The sequence below is a fragment of the Schistocerca gregaria genome, chromosome 2 (genome assembly GCF_023897955.1).
Source record: "Schistocerca gregaria isolate iqSchGreg1 chromosome 2, iqSchGreg1.2, whole genome shotgun sequence".
Classification (NCBI taxonomy): domain Eukaryota; kingdom Metazoa; phylum Arthropoda; class Insecta; order Orthoptera; family Acrididae; genus Schistocerca; species Schistocerca gregaria.
The window spans coordinates 712726443-712739461 of NC_064921.1; the positions used below are offsets into that span (position 1 = coordinate 712726443).

The 13019-nt window shown below is 38.0% G+C and overlaps 1 protein-coding gene across 2 annotated transcripts in view; it reads left to right on the plus strand.

Annotated features, from left to right (window-relative positions):
- LOC126334832 (uncharacterized) overlaps positions 1-13019 on the plus strand; it is a 124410-nt gene that overhangs the window by 60081 nt on the left and 51310 nt on the right. Inside the window, exon 2 of one of the 2 annotated variants that reach the window (XR_007564778.1) lies at positions 2325-2662. The exons of the other annotated variant lie outside the window; for it this stretch is intronic. The gene's annotated coding sequence lies outside the window, so the exon portion shown is untranslated. Of the gene's footprint in view, positions 1-2324; positions 2663-13019 lie in introns of those variants that run through there. 2 annotated transcript variants of the gene reach the window in all.

Sequence of the window (13019 nt, forward strand, 5' to 3'; positions counted from 1 at the left end):
CTGTTAACACTCATTTGAAAGTGTGATAGTGTACATGATGTAACATGACAAGGAAAGGATCTTGGGACCAATGGAGACAGTGCCTCGGGTTACTCCAAAGCTGTGACACAACACATACATATCTCCTACATTTATCTATATAAATCCATGTAATGATAGAAGTTGAAATATTAAAAATAAATAGTGACTCGAACAGTAAATTTGTTGTTTCATTTGGAGCATTATTAAATAAAATTGATAACAATAGAATTGTTGAATATTGATAGTTAAATATTGACACACAGAAATCAGTTGGCACCATTGCATGCTTAGAGCCTCACATTGGACATTGTAACTGCCAATAAATAACTAGATGCAGATACAATAGCTTTACTCTAACAAACACTATTTTCCTACTGACAGACAGATAGTTTCAAAAATGTAACCTCTTATTAGATTATGAAACTCATTGTGTTACTAGACACTGGTAATTATACTACCTATGCCAATTTTATTAAGATCATGTTAATTTCATGTGCATACTTAGTTGGACCACTTCTGATTTATCATTGTAGTTAGTCAAAAACTCAAAATACATTCTCTGAAAGACTTAACAGACTTAAATGTGTAGCTACATGCTCTGACAAAAATTGATGTATGCAAATTACAGACCCATTGGATTATCATCAATGTTTTTACCCCATATTACGAAAGAGGTCCACGGTATAATACAAAACATTTTCCCACAGCTTAACTTATGAACTGGATCTGACTTTAACTTTTCTAAGTAATTCAGATTTTCTAAGTGATTCAGACTTTTGTGAGGGATTCTCTTCACTGAAAACTGTATGTGAACTCGCAACCAAAATGTACCCGTATGCACAACTGACCAGGGTTACATATGGACATGCTACATTATTTTCGGTGTGTTTCCAGTGTAGCAGATGCACATCACAAGTCACAGTGATCTTTTTACGCACATCATTGCTGTTAGCTGTTGCAATCCACTCTGTTTTAATCACTTCATTGAAACTCTACATTTGCACTTGGATGATGAATAAGGGAAGAACATATGACAAAACATCAACTTCTGTTTCGATATTTATGATTATGACTATTGTATGTGTTGACATATGTTGTTTCACCAAATATTTAGCTTTTTGCTAAATAATATCTTATTTACTAGTGTTGTGTATTTTATGCTCATAAATGGTTGTTAGGTGGTACAGCTTCTTGACTTTTTAGAATTGTTAATCTTCAAACATAAATTGTACACATATGCTAAGTTTCACAAATAAAGCAAGAACAGACACATTTCTTTGTTTTAAATTTGTGTGTGTTTTGTTTCAACTTTTTGAGCTGGGGTTAGTTTTTAGTTACATGGCTAGGAAGAAATAAATATGAAAATTTCTTCGTGATTGCATTATGAGGTGCAAATTTAGTTTCAAATGAGTTGCAAGACGAACTATGATCCTACAAAATAAAAGATTTCAATAATGGGTAAATTGTTTGCTGTGTATAACAAAAATGAATGGGAAGTGAGTATATCATGGAGGTGGTGTGTAGCATTAAGTCTAAATACTGTAAAATGTTTCTAAATATTAACATATTTGAACAGCACTCATTGTCCAAGAACTAATTTGAATATTAGTAATAATAAGACAGAAATACTTATGTGTGTAAATACTTAATCTGTTGGGTGTAACAAGGTGAAATTTAGCAGCTTCTTCACAGAAACAGAACTGATGCTGGCTGACAGTGTCATATTTTTGACTGAATTAATATTTTCATGTTATCATTTATATGGTTTTGTACAAGAGGTGTGTAGTACAGGTAATCTGTACAACTTCAAGTGATTTTATAATGTGTGGATGTAATTATAAAATGAGTCTTCAAAAATTTTGGTTTGCAGTTTACGCAGGTGTGTTTAAACAAATAAATTAAGTTATATTAATCTTGTATGGGGCACACTATAAATTAACAGAACCTGTAGTCATACCATGAAGTATCTATTTTTTTCATTTTGGGTAAATTTCATTGATGAGTTTACACATTTGATTTAAGTTACAATTTTTTTTATTTAAAATGAAGACCTACAAGAAATGAGATTGAGTGCAAAGTATTTGGTCCGAATTTTGTGGTTACTTACTGATACCAATATTTTTAACTCCTCTAAAGTCACAAATTCTTGACTGTCATACTGCATCTGTTCTGTTTTTGAACATGGAGGTGGTTACTGTATGATAATTGACTTGTGCCCAGAGTCAAGAGAACATTTTTAGGATATAAAAACACTGTTTTGGCTCCTGTAGTTCATGCACAGTAATTCATTATTACTTTTGCAGCGATTTCGCAGTGAATAATAAGCTGAAAGGTCCAGACATGCATCAGCAACAGTCAGCATGAAAACACTTGTATGTGAAGGGCATAGAGTTCAGTGTTCTGCAAGCTATCTGCAAAAAGTAGATGGAACAAACCAGTATTCATCGCTGGTCTTACTGCAATCTGTGCCTGATGAAGTTGTGTACTTTTGTTTCGTATTTCAGAATAACATTGGACATAAGAGCAGCTTGCAGAATCAAAATGAACAATTATATCATGTAGGCAGTGATGCAATATTAATGGCCATAAAGTTTAGTTATGTAATTATTTTGGGAAATAAAGCACAATAAGCTGATTACAACTTTCTTGTGTTAAAGCAAGTAGAAAATTGATTTAGATCAAAGGATTTACCAACTTTTCTTTTGTATGTTGTCTCGGTGTGACATTTTCATGACTAACCGGCCAACGGCTATGACAAAATGTGTTTCTCGTAATTTCCAGGTATAAAGAGAAAATTATTTTTGTTAATGACATGTATAAGTCATTAGAACCAGCAAATGGAATCAGCTAGTGGAAGTGGCAGTTGTGTTACTAGCTATACCACCCAGATCAAAATGACATCAGTGTTTGCATTCTTCAATGATTAGCAGTGTTCAAACACATTGTTAACATATTAGCTCTCAATAAGGGCTGCATTTTACAAAGAGAAAGCTGCTGACATTTGTAGAGGAAAACTATGTAGATTGTTACCTATCTGGATTTTTGGAGGACTATTTGGGTTTAATAGAGCTGCCTCCAGTGAAGCATGGACTTTACAAATGTGGGTTGGTGTGTGTGCCTTAATGATACAGAGAGTTGTGCCGTAGGTGCAATCACAATGAATGGGTATGTGCTGATGAGCTATACTAACTGGTGGTTCTTAAAGAGTAGCCATAGTATATTCAGTAGTTGCAGGGACAACAGTCTGAATAATTGTGTGATCTGGCTATGTAACAGTAGCCAACATGTCTCTTTCTGCTGGTACTGCAAATGGCTGAAATGCAGAAAGCATGGGGAAACTACAGCAGTTACTAATTTTTTTAATCTGAATATTCTTGTGTTCCTTTGCTACATGTTCTTTGTGCATCAAAATGGTGTTCCTGGTTTTGCTATATAATCTTTGCACCTAATAGTTTCAAGATCCCATGTGACAGTGACAGTTTGTGTGTGAGGTACTATGACAGGGAAAGGAGCTTGTGCCCACTGGAGGTATTCTGTTTTAGATGTTTTATTTTTACATTCCCATTTACATTTAATTTTTAGTTAAAGGCTTCCTCAGAGACATGTCCTGAAATAGTGTTTCTTTTGTCTGCTAGACAGTGCCACAGGTTAAGCAAAAGTTGTAACACAACACACCTGCCGTATTAGCACTCATAAATCCACCTGATGGCGGAGGTTTAAACTTTTGAAATGCGTTGTGGATATAAATGAACAGAACGGGCAACAGTAAATTTGTTGATTTATTAGAGTTATTTGTTTGCTTCAGGCCATACTGCTCTACTGTATGGCTGAATGACGACGAACCGGCCGGTGTGGTCGAGCGGTTCTATGCGCTTCAGTCTGGAACCGCGCGACCGCTATGGTCGCAGATTTGAATCCTGAGTTGGGCATGCATGTGTGTGACGTCCTGTTAGGTTTAAGTAGTTCTAAGGTCTATGGGACTGATGACCTCAGATGTTAAGTCCCATAGTGCTCAGAGCCATTTGAACCATTTGAATGATGACGACGTTCTCTTGGGTAAAATATTCCAGTGCTAAAATACTCCCTCTTTCAGATCTCTGGGCAGGGACTACTCAGGAGAATGTCATCGTCAGGCATTCTATGAATTGGTGCGTGGCGTGTTGGATCTGTTAATCGAGGAAGTAGGCTATAGAAGCAGAAGAGGGAAATTAGTGAGATCACGTCAATACAGGGTTATTAACACAAAATCAAATAGGGATAAAGGAATACTATGCTTAACATTGTTTATAGCAGGTGACCTGATTTCCTATTTTTTTATTCAGAGTACTTGATGCATTATCGTAGCAGTAAAAGTTTAAAACAAACTACGTCTTCAGATGGTGAAGAGATTGAAAGAATGTACGATGGGACGAAAGAAATTATGCAGATTTGTATTTAATCGACGAAAGGAAAACCATAAAAATGTAGCAAATAAAGTAGCGAGAGAGAATACAGATGTCTAAAAGATGAAACTGACAGAAAATGGAATACGGCTAAGTAAGAATGGCAGAGAACAAATGTATGTCTCTAGAAGCATGCATATCTAAGGGAAACATAGATGCTGCCTATGGGAAAATTAAACAGGCCTTTTGGGAAAGATAAGTGGCCGAATGAGTATCAAGAGCTCAGATGGAAAGCCAGAATGAAGAAAAGAAGTGAAAGCCGAAAGGTGGGAAAATATATAGAGGGTTCATATCAGGGGAAAAAGCTTAAACACTATATAACAGAAAGAGATGAGGAAGTAAGAGAAATCGAGATGGGAGATGTGGCAATGAGAGATGATGGTGGTGGTTAGTGTTTAACGTCCCGTCGACAACGAGGTCATTAGAGACGGAGCGCAAGCTCGAGGTAGGGAAGCATTGGGAAGGAAATCGGCCGTGCCCTTTCAAAGGAACCATCCAGGCATTTGCCTGAAACGATTTAGGGAAATCACGGAAAACCTAAATCAGGATGGCCGAAGACGGAATTGAACCGTCGTCCTCCCGAATGCGAGTCCAGTGTGCTAACCACTGCGCCAACTCGCTCGGTAATGAGAGATGAATTTGACAGAATATGTAAAGACCTAAGCGGTAACAATGTGTCTACAGTAGACGACATTCCCTTAGAATTACCGAGATCTTTGGGAGAGCCAACTATGAGAAATCTATTCCGCCTGGTGAAGAAGATATACACTATGTGATCAAAAGTATCCGGACACCTGACTGGAAATGACTTAAAAATTCGTAGCGCCCACCATCTGTAATAATGGAATTCAATATGGTGTTGGCCCACCCTTACCCTTGACGACAGCTTCCACTCTCGCAGGCCTAAGTTCAGTCAAATGCTGGAAAATCTCTTGGGGAAATGGTAGCCCATTCTTCACGGAGTGTTGCACTGAGGAGAGCTACCGATGTCGGTCGTTGAGGCCTGGCACGAAGTCGGCGTTTCAAAACATCCCAAATGTGTTCTGTAGGATTCTCAGTCCATTACAGGGATGTTATTGTCGTGTAACCACTCCGCCACAGGCCGTGCATTATGGACAGTCGCTCGATCGTGTTAAAAGATGCACTCGCTATCTCCGAATTGCTCTTCAACAATGGGAAGCAAGAAGGTGCTTCAAACATCAATGTAGGCCTGTGCTGCTATGGTGCCACGCAAAACAACAAGGGGTGCAAGCCCCCTCCTTGAAAAACCCGACCACACCTTAACACCGCCACCTCCGAATGTTTCTACACACGCTAGCAGATGACGTTCACCGGACATTCGCCATATCCACATCCTGCCATCGAATCGGAATGTTGTTCCACTGTTGAATCGTCCAATATTTACGCCCCTGACACCAAGCGAGGCGTCGTTTGGCATTTATCGGCGGGATGTGTGGCTTATGAACAGCCGCTCCACAATGAAACCTAAGTTCTCTCACCTCCCGTCTAGGTTTCATAGTACTTGCAGTGGATTCTGATGCAATTTTGAGTTCCTGTGTTATGGTCTGGATAGATGTCTGCTTATTACACATTACGACCCTCTTCAACTGTCAGCGGTCTCTGTCAGTCTACAGACGAGGTCCGCCTGTACACTTTTGTGCTGTACGTGTCCCTTCACGTTTCCACTTCTCTATCACATCGGAAACAGTGGACCTAGGGATGTTTAGGAGTGTGGAAATCTCGCGTACAGACGAATGGCACAAGTGACACCCAATAACCTGACCACGTTCGAAGTCCGTTAGTTCTGCGGAACGCCTCCTTTCTGCTCTCCCACAATGTCTAATGACTACTGAGGTCGCTGATATGGAGTACCTGGCAGTAGGTGGCAGCACAATACATCTAATATGAGAAACGTATGTTTTTGGAGATGTCCGGTTTCTTTTGATCACGTAGTGTACCTGACATTCAAAAGCCGTCGTACTTCAGGAAGATTGTTACAATTCCAAAGAAGGAAGATAATGACAGATGTGAATACTACCAAAGCATTAGTTAAATAATTATTCGTTGCAAAAATATTGAGACCTATTATTTACAGAAGAATGGAAAAGTAGGTAGAAGCTGAACTTGGGGTGGATCAGTTAAGTGTTCCTACATTTCTCTGAAACTCAGCGTCAGCACTGACCCTATGACGTATCCTAGAAGACAGGTTGAAGAAAGGCAGACCTACGTTTATAGCACTCATAGATTTATAGTAAGATTTTGATAATGTTGACTGTACTACAGTCTGAAATTTTGAGGACAACAGAGATAAAATATGAAGAGTAAAACAATAGTTACAGTGTGAACAGAAACTAGAGTGCAGTTACGTGTACGGACTCGTTTGCCCGCTTCATTTACAGTGGGCATTCTGGCCCACGTTGTTTACAATTGTGACTACACAAGCCACGCCACCGTATCTATGGCATTACAGGGCACGCTGCCTTTTCCTTATGGTGTCATTAAGATGGCTGATGTTGGGAATTTTAAAAATTGAGGATGATGGGTGGTGGAATACTTACAATCTAGCATAGTGTGAGACTGTAATCTAAAAAAAAAAAAAAATTCAGTCCACAATGGCAGTAATGGGAAAATTTTGTACAACCAGTGTAAGCACAGTATTTTTAACGTTATGTTCAGTTGTAGTACAGTATTTCTAAATTAAAAAATTCTCAAAATCAGAACAATCTGAATTTTTTGCGTCATATTCAGAAGTATTTATCCAAAAATTACGTAAAGCATCACGTGCTTATTTGTAAACTTCGATTTCTGTAGCAAAGATGATGTAAGGCACAACGCAGCCTGAAATTATTTTCCACATCTGAATTATTCTAAGATCATTGTCAAGAGAGACAAGGAAGGCAGGCAGGCAGGCATCGGTAACACAGAACACACTGACTGAGCTTATTGCTTGTTGCGAAAAGTCTTGTCTTCCTGACATTCAATGCATTTGTTTCTCGGTGTAGCATAATATGATACGCATGCCGCATTGCAAAACACATGTGGGCACTACCGCTCATCAAACATAGTGTGAAGTGTACTTGTAGACGAGAATTACCAAAGTAAACAATATTATTACCATGTCAAAAATCCGTCTCTCACTACTCCTTCAGTATTCGTAATTTCACGCAAATTTCAAGCATTGAACTTAAAATGGAAAAGAACAGGCAAAAGTTAACAAAATTCTCGCTGAATGGAGTTTTCAGTACTGTGTGAACACTTTATTTTTTTATGGAAAAGCATTAAATGCAAACATTATTAAAGTTGTGTGTTCAGACTCGAAAACGTTTTGGAAAAAGGTCTCTTATACGTATGCTGCAGTCATGAGGAGATGTACGAAATCAAACTGTCAGTAGTACGGTCTAGTCCGATGTGTCGAAATCTGCTATGTTTTTTGCAGGAAGAACATACTGAAAACAATACAGTGTCAAAATTGTAGCTGTTAAGACGTACTGCAAGTCTTTTTAAAAAAAATGTTGAAAATTGCCAAATTCGTAGTTCATCAGGCGGCTGGAGAAATGTATCACTTTCCAAAGGTGCAGCAGACAGCGCAACACGGCAGGCCAATATCCTTGGTTGACGGCACATCGGAAAATGGACAACACGGCACAACGCGACTGTAATTTGTAAAGTGAATATTAGTGTCCGTTGATAATTAGAAGTGGTTGCTAATAGCATCTGTCTTTGTACAATTTCCAGAGTCTTGCAGTAATGTGGACTTCAGTTAATGTTTCTCAACCTAGCAAGGATGATATATGAAGAACGTGGTGTGCAATCGAAATCACCTACTTCTCCTGAAGACATACGTATGTTTCTGTTATTAAATAATTTCTTGGACATCCATTCGATTGCTGTATATATTTCGTTAGAAATTGTGGAAATAAGAGTGTTAGAAGAAACGGAAATTATTCGACTGTTCTGGGAATTGTAGTTCGAATAATTATTATTGCGCTAATTAAAGTCCAGAACAAAAACAGACAATCTTGCAAGCTCAAAGCATGTGCAGTAACAGCTCTTAGTGACAACGAAAAGGCTGTAAATTTTTCCGTTAAATGCATTGGGAGAAAACGCTTAAGTTTAGTGTACATAGCCTATTTCGTTTCGCGAAATCTGAACATGGATTGTATACATGGAAGAAAGATTCACACGAAGCACGACATATGCGCCAGAATGAAACATGCAAACGTGTGAAAGAAAACTTATTCGAAAGATTTAAAACTGCACGTGAGTCAATGCACTGGTGCCGAGGGAGAGCTGCGAGATTGCTCTGTGAATTACAGGTGTGATGAACATTACTGATTTCCAGGCTTCTTCGACCTGGTTAACCAGATTCAGTAAATACTACGTTAGGAAAGTCGCAAAATTACGAAGTATACCTCAAGTAAAGGTGCAGAGGAGATATTAATAGGTAAGACTACAGAGAAATTCGTAGCTGAAGTGAAACCAAAGCGCCTTGTTCTCTCTTAAAATGTTTTTATATAGCCAGTCAGTCGGATTTAGTTCAAGAACTACGTACAACCCACAGTTTATCATTTCGAGCGAAAAAAAGAGAGTCGCTTATGCAGTCTATGAAAGCAATGACTCATACGCACACAACAATGCCAGTGATAAGTATTAGTGGTTTCTCGCAGTTCTGTCTCCAGAAACATCAAAGCAAATTAGGAAAATATAATTAAAAAAACGAGTTTACTCTCAAAAATCTTGTAATCTACGTAGCAAAATCCGGAAAAAAGGGAGAGAATAATTTTCGGTGTTACATCCGAAACTACTACTTACCAATTTCAGAAAATGATTCATGGCTTTTGTTGGGCTCCTGTCCCGGACATAAGGACACTCCTGTCTTTAGGAGGAAGACTAAGAGATTGTTAATATACAAGTAATTCGGATTCCACCTGGAATGTATTATGTGGTTTACTCTCTCCATTAAAAAGTTTCAACAGTACAAAGCATTCTTCAAAGAATTGTCGAAAAATAATTATAATTTCCGACAGCTCTTTGTTATTTCACGTTTATCAGCGGGACAGTATTGTCAAACCTCAGTCATTTCTGCATTCTCAGTTTGCATCACCACATTTTACAAATTTGGTCAAGAATGGGCTGTACGCAGCTCGACCACGATCGAGGGCGTCCATACTCTGGGGCAAGTAGGGGCTGCCCAGTTCCCCCCTCTCCGATGCTACTAGGGAGAGGAAAAATATGTAGTGTAGTCAGTCGTTTTTCTTTCAAGAAAATGATTGATTCAAAATTCGGGACTACGCAAGTTTTTAACAGGGTCAGAAATGAAACTTTTTATGGCTACTTACAAGTCCCCATTCACCTTCTAAAACATTAAAAAACTAAATACCCCCATATCTAGCCCCATCCTCCCTCGAACACTACAAAATATTATATGGAAACACTTGGCCACGACCATTTCTTACTCTACTCCAGTTTTGTATATATGAATAATTACGGCGAACTGCGTAAATGCCTTAACATTTTGTCAAGTGTGTCTAGCCTAAATGGAAAGGTTTGTTTTCGTCATGCAATAGACACTTCGCATTTTTGTGATGATTGCAGGGAATTGTTAGTAAAGTATACATTGTTCAAAACTTATAAAAACTGTGCTGTGGAATTATTATAAAATATTTAATGTCAGCAAATTAAAGTTTCGGTTGGTAGAAATCGTTGGTAATGTAACATCATACACTGCTTTGATTTTCTTTCTCCTGATAGTCACTTATGTAACGAGTACATCTGCAAAAGTTTAGCTGTCGATATGAACTGCAAGTTATTCAAAATGTAAGTGATAAGAGACGTGTTCGGTATGGTTCAAGTGCTTGCAATTCACTAGAGCGCTTTGAACTACATTCTCATGTCACGGTTGCACCAGCTTATTCGCTGATCGCCCGCCAGGTAGGAAAGGCTGTAAAATTGCCGTTATAAGCAGTTATTAGTGCGGCAAAAATGAGTAGCTTTAACTTTTCTTTTAAATACTTCCAGTGCGCCTTAGCAGCTAAAATTTTGACAGTACTTTTCTTTCGGTGTAGTGTTCTTTTGTGAAAAATATCAGGGTAGGTTTCGACACATCGGATTGGACAAAAGATGAACTGTATCTACATTGATCCGACTGTATCAAAATAAAAAATTCAAAATGTTTCGTCTGTAATCGATGATGATAAATTGTAAAGTAGAATTCAGTATCGAATGGTCAAGTAAGGCGCGGGGTCGAGTTGCTGTGTATTGATACCTAGAATCTGTTCCCTATACTTTAAGAGAACAGCAGCCCAGAGAGAGTCATTTTGAGAGATCTTTATAGTTGAAGCACGCTCCATGGGCTATCCATCGTGCGAGGTAGATGGCGAAACCTATTGACTTAAAATTGGTATGTACTGTGTTGAATTTCTTTGTCACCACAAGCATAATAATACAATTTGTGATACTTACATTTATGTTATATGAAAAAGAGTGTAAAGCATGCCATCCATACATAGATAAAAGTTAACATTCACTTAGGCGAAGTAGTTAAAGAATTAGAATTATGTAGTTGCTAAAGATCAGTTTTGTTTCAGCTACTGTTCGGCAAAACTTCAAAATGTGAAACAAAATAAAAAAATGGCAATATCTAGTGAATCTTTCCCAATACCAGACTGTAATGCAAGCATTGCTGTTGATTCTTATAGTGTGTTACACAGTTTTATTATCATACAGAGTCGAAAGTAATTTCTGGAGCACTAAGATTGCTACTGTAACTGGGTAAACGGGTAAGAAGTAACAGCCACCATTTAACTGTCGGGTAAAGCGAACTGTTTAATGGGTAACCGGTACTTTTTAACCAATTAACTGTTTCACCATTTAACCATATGAACAGTGGTATAAATTAAGAAAATTGCTTACAGGTGGTTCAGATGTTGATTGAGCATTGCACATGTCAACACGTCTTCTAATGCTGTTGAGCGAAAGATTAGTCCCATGAAAGTTCGATGTTGAGATATGGACGAAATATGTGCTAGAAACTCTTTGTTACAAAAAAGGCGAATTGGCACTGACTCAGTCCTGGAAAATGTGTTATCAACTGCAGCAGAGATTGGAGCAGCTGTTGTGAAAGGAAGGAAGAGCCAAAGAAAACGACGTGTTTGTGAAAGCAGAAGGTGGTGATACTGAAGGAAGAGGAGGAAGACGAGGAAGATGAGGTGAATCCAAAGAGGAAGATGCTAATGATGACGATGATTATGACAATGCAGATGAAGAAAAGACACAAAAGAAAATTATGGCAGAGATAAGATAAACTGGCAGCATCAACTTTCATTGAAGCAGCAGAGAAAATACGTCATACAGTGTATGGCATCGGATTTGAACCGATACCAAAAGTGTGGATGATGCGTTTTTTGCTGGCAAATATCGATGGAGATAGTTTAATAATTCACATCGTAAGATGGCCAAGTGTTAAGCAACATTAGATCTTTTAAATTATGTTTTAATTATCAAGGCTGTCAATCACAGTAATTATAACAAATAAATTCCAACAAGGACTATAAATATATGCATATTGTTAAGGCTGCATTAAATAAAATTGGTGAATCACTGTTGAGAGATGACACACATAACAGCGTGGCAGGGAACGTAATTTCAGATCGATTTTGGCAAAGGAAAAGATGTGATTGAAGAAGTATGCACTTCAACTCCCCGTCAGACCCTTTTCTCAGAGATTGATTCAGTAGGGACAGTTCTAGCAAAAGAAGAGGAAGACAGACCAAGACAAAGATGCTACAGTCTTATAATACAATGTATTTATGAAAGCAGAACGTGGAAATTTTAGAGGAGAAGATGGTGGTGCTGGTGATGACATTCATGATTAGAAGATCGAGGCCAGCAGATACCGACTATACCACTAAAATAGCACAACTGGATTGGTAAATAATTAGTTTTCATGCTAGGTTTGAAAGAAGGAGGCAGTAATTCACATGGTAATGAAATCCTATCTGTTGAAGAGAAACTTCAAGAAGAAACGACTGTTTCTTTAAGTTCTTGGTGGCTGATAAAAATAATAAAGTGAAAGACTCAATTGCAGAATGGGATGTTGCTTATGAGAAAATTCTGTCAGTTGACAGACATGCAAGAGGCGTGCATTTCGAAAATTCGAAAGATCCGGAAACACTTCGCATAATGAAAACCGTTATTATAAAATTTGTCTGCGGCATTTTTTCCCTTCCATATACGCTGTAATATGCCATAAAGTCAGTGACCCATTCAAGTAACCATTACAGAAAGATAGAGACACAGAGAGAAAAATGAAATGTGACATAAACATTAATGGAGTATTAGACAGATGAAATTTGCTGAGGACGCATAAGTTCAGATGCATATGTAGGCATAGTAGAACTGATCTTTGGCAACTACTCATTTCTAATTTATTTATTATACTGCAAAACTGAATGTCGGTTTTTAGCTGTTTAGGGAGAATATGTAAATATCACAAATTGTTTGACGTTTGTGGTGACAATTGAGATTCATCACAGAAGTTTCGTGTTTTCAAGCAAT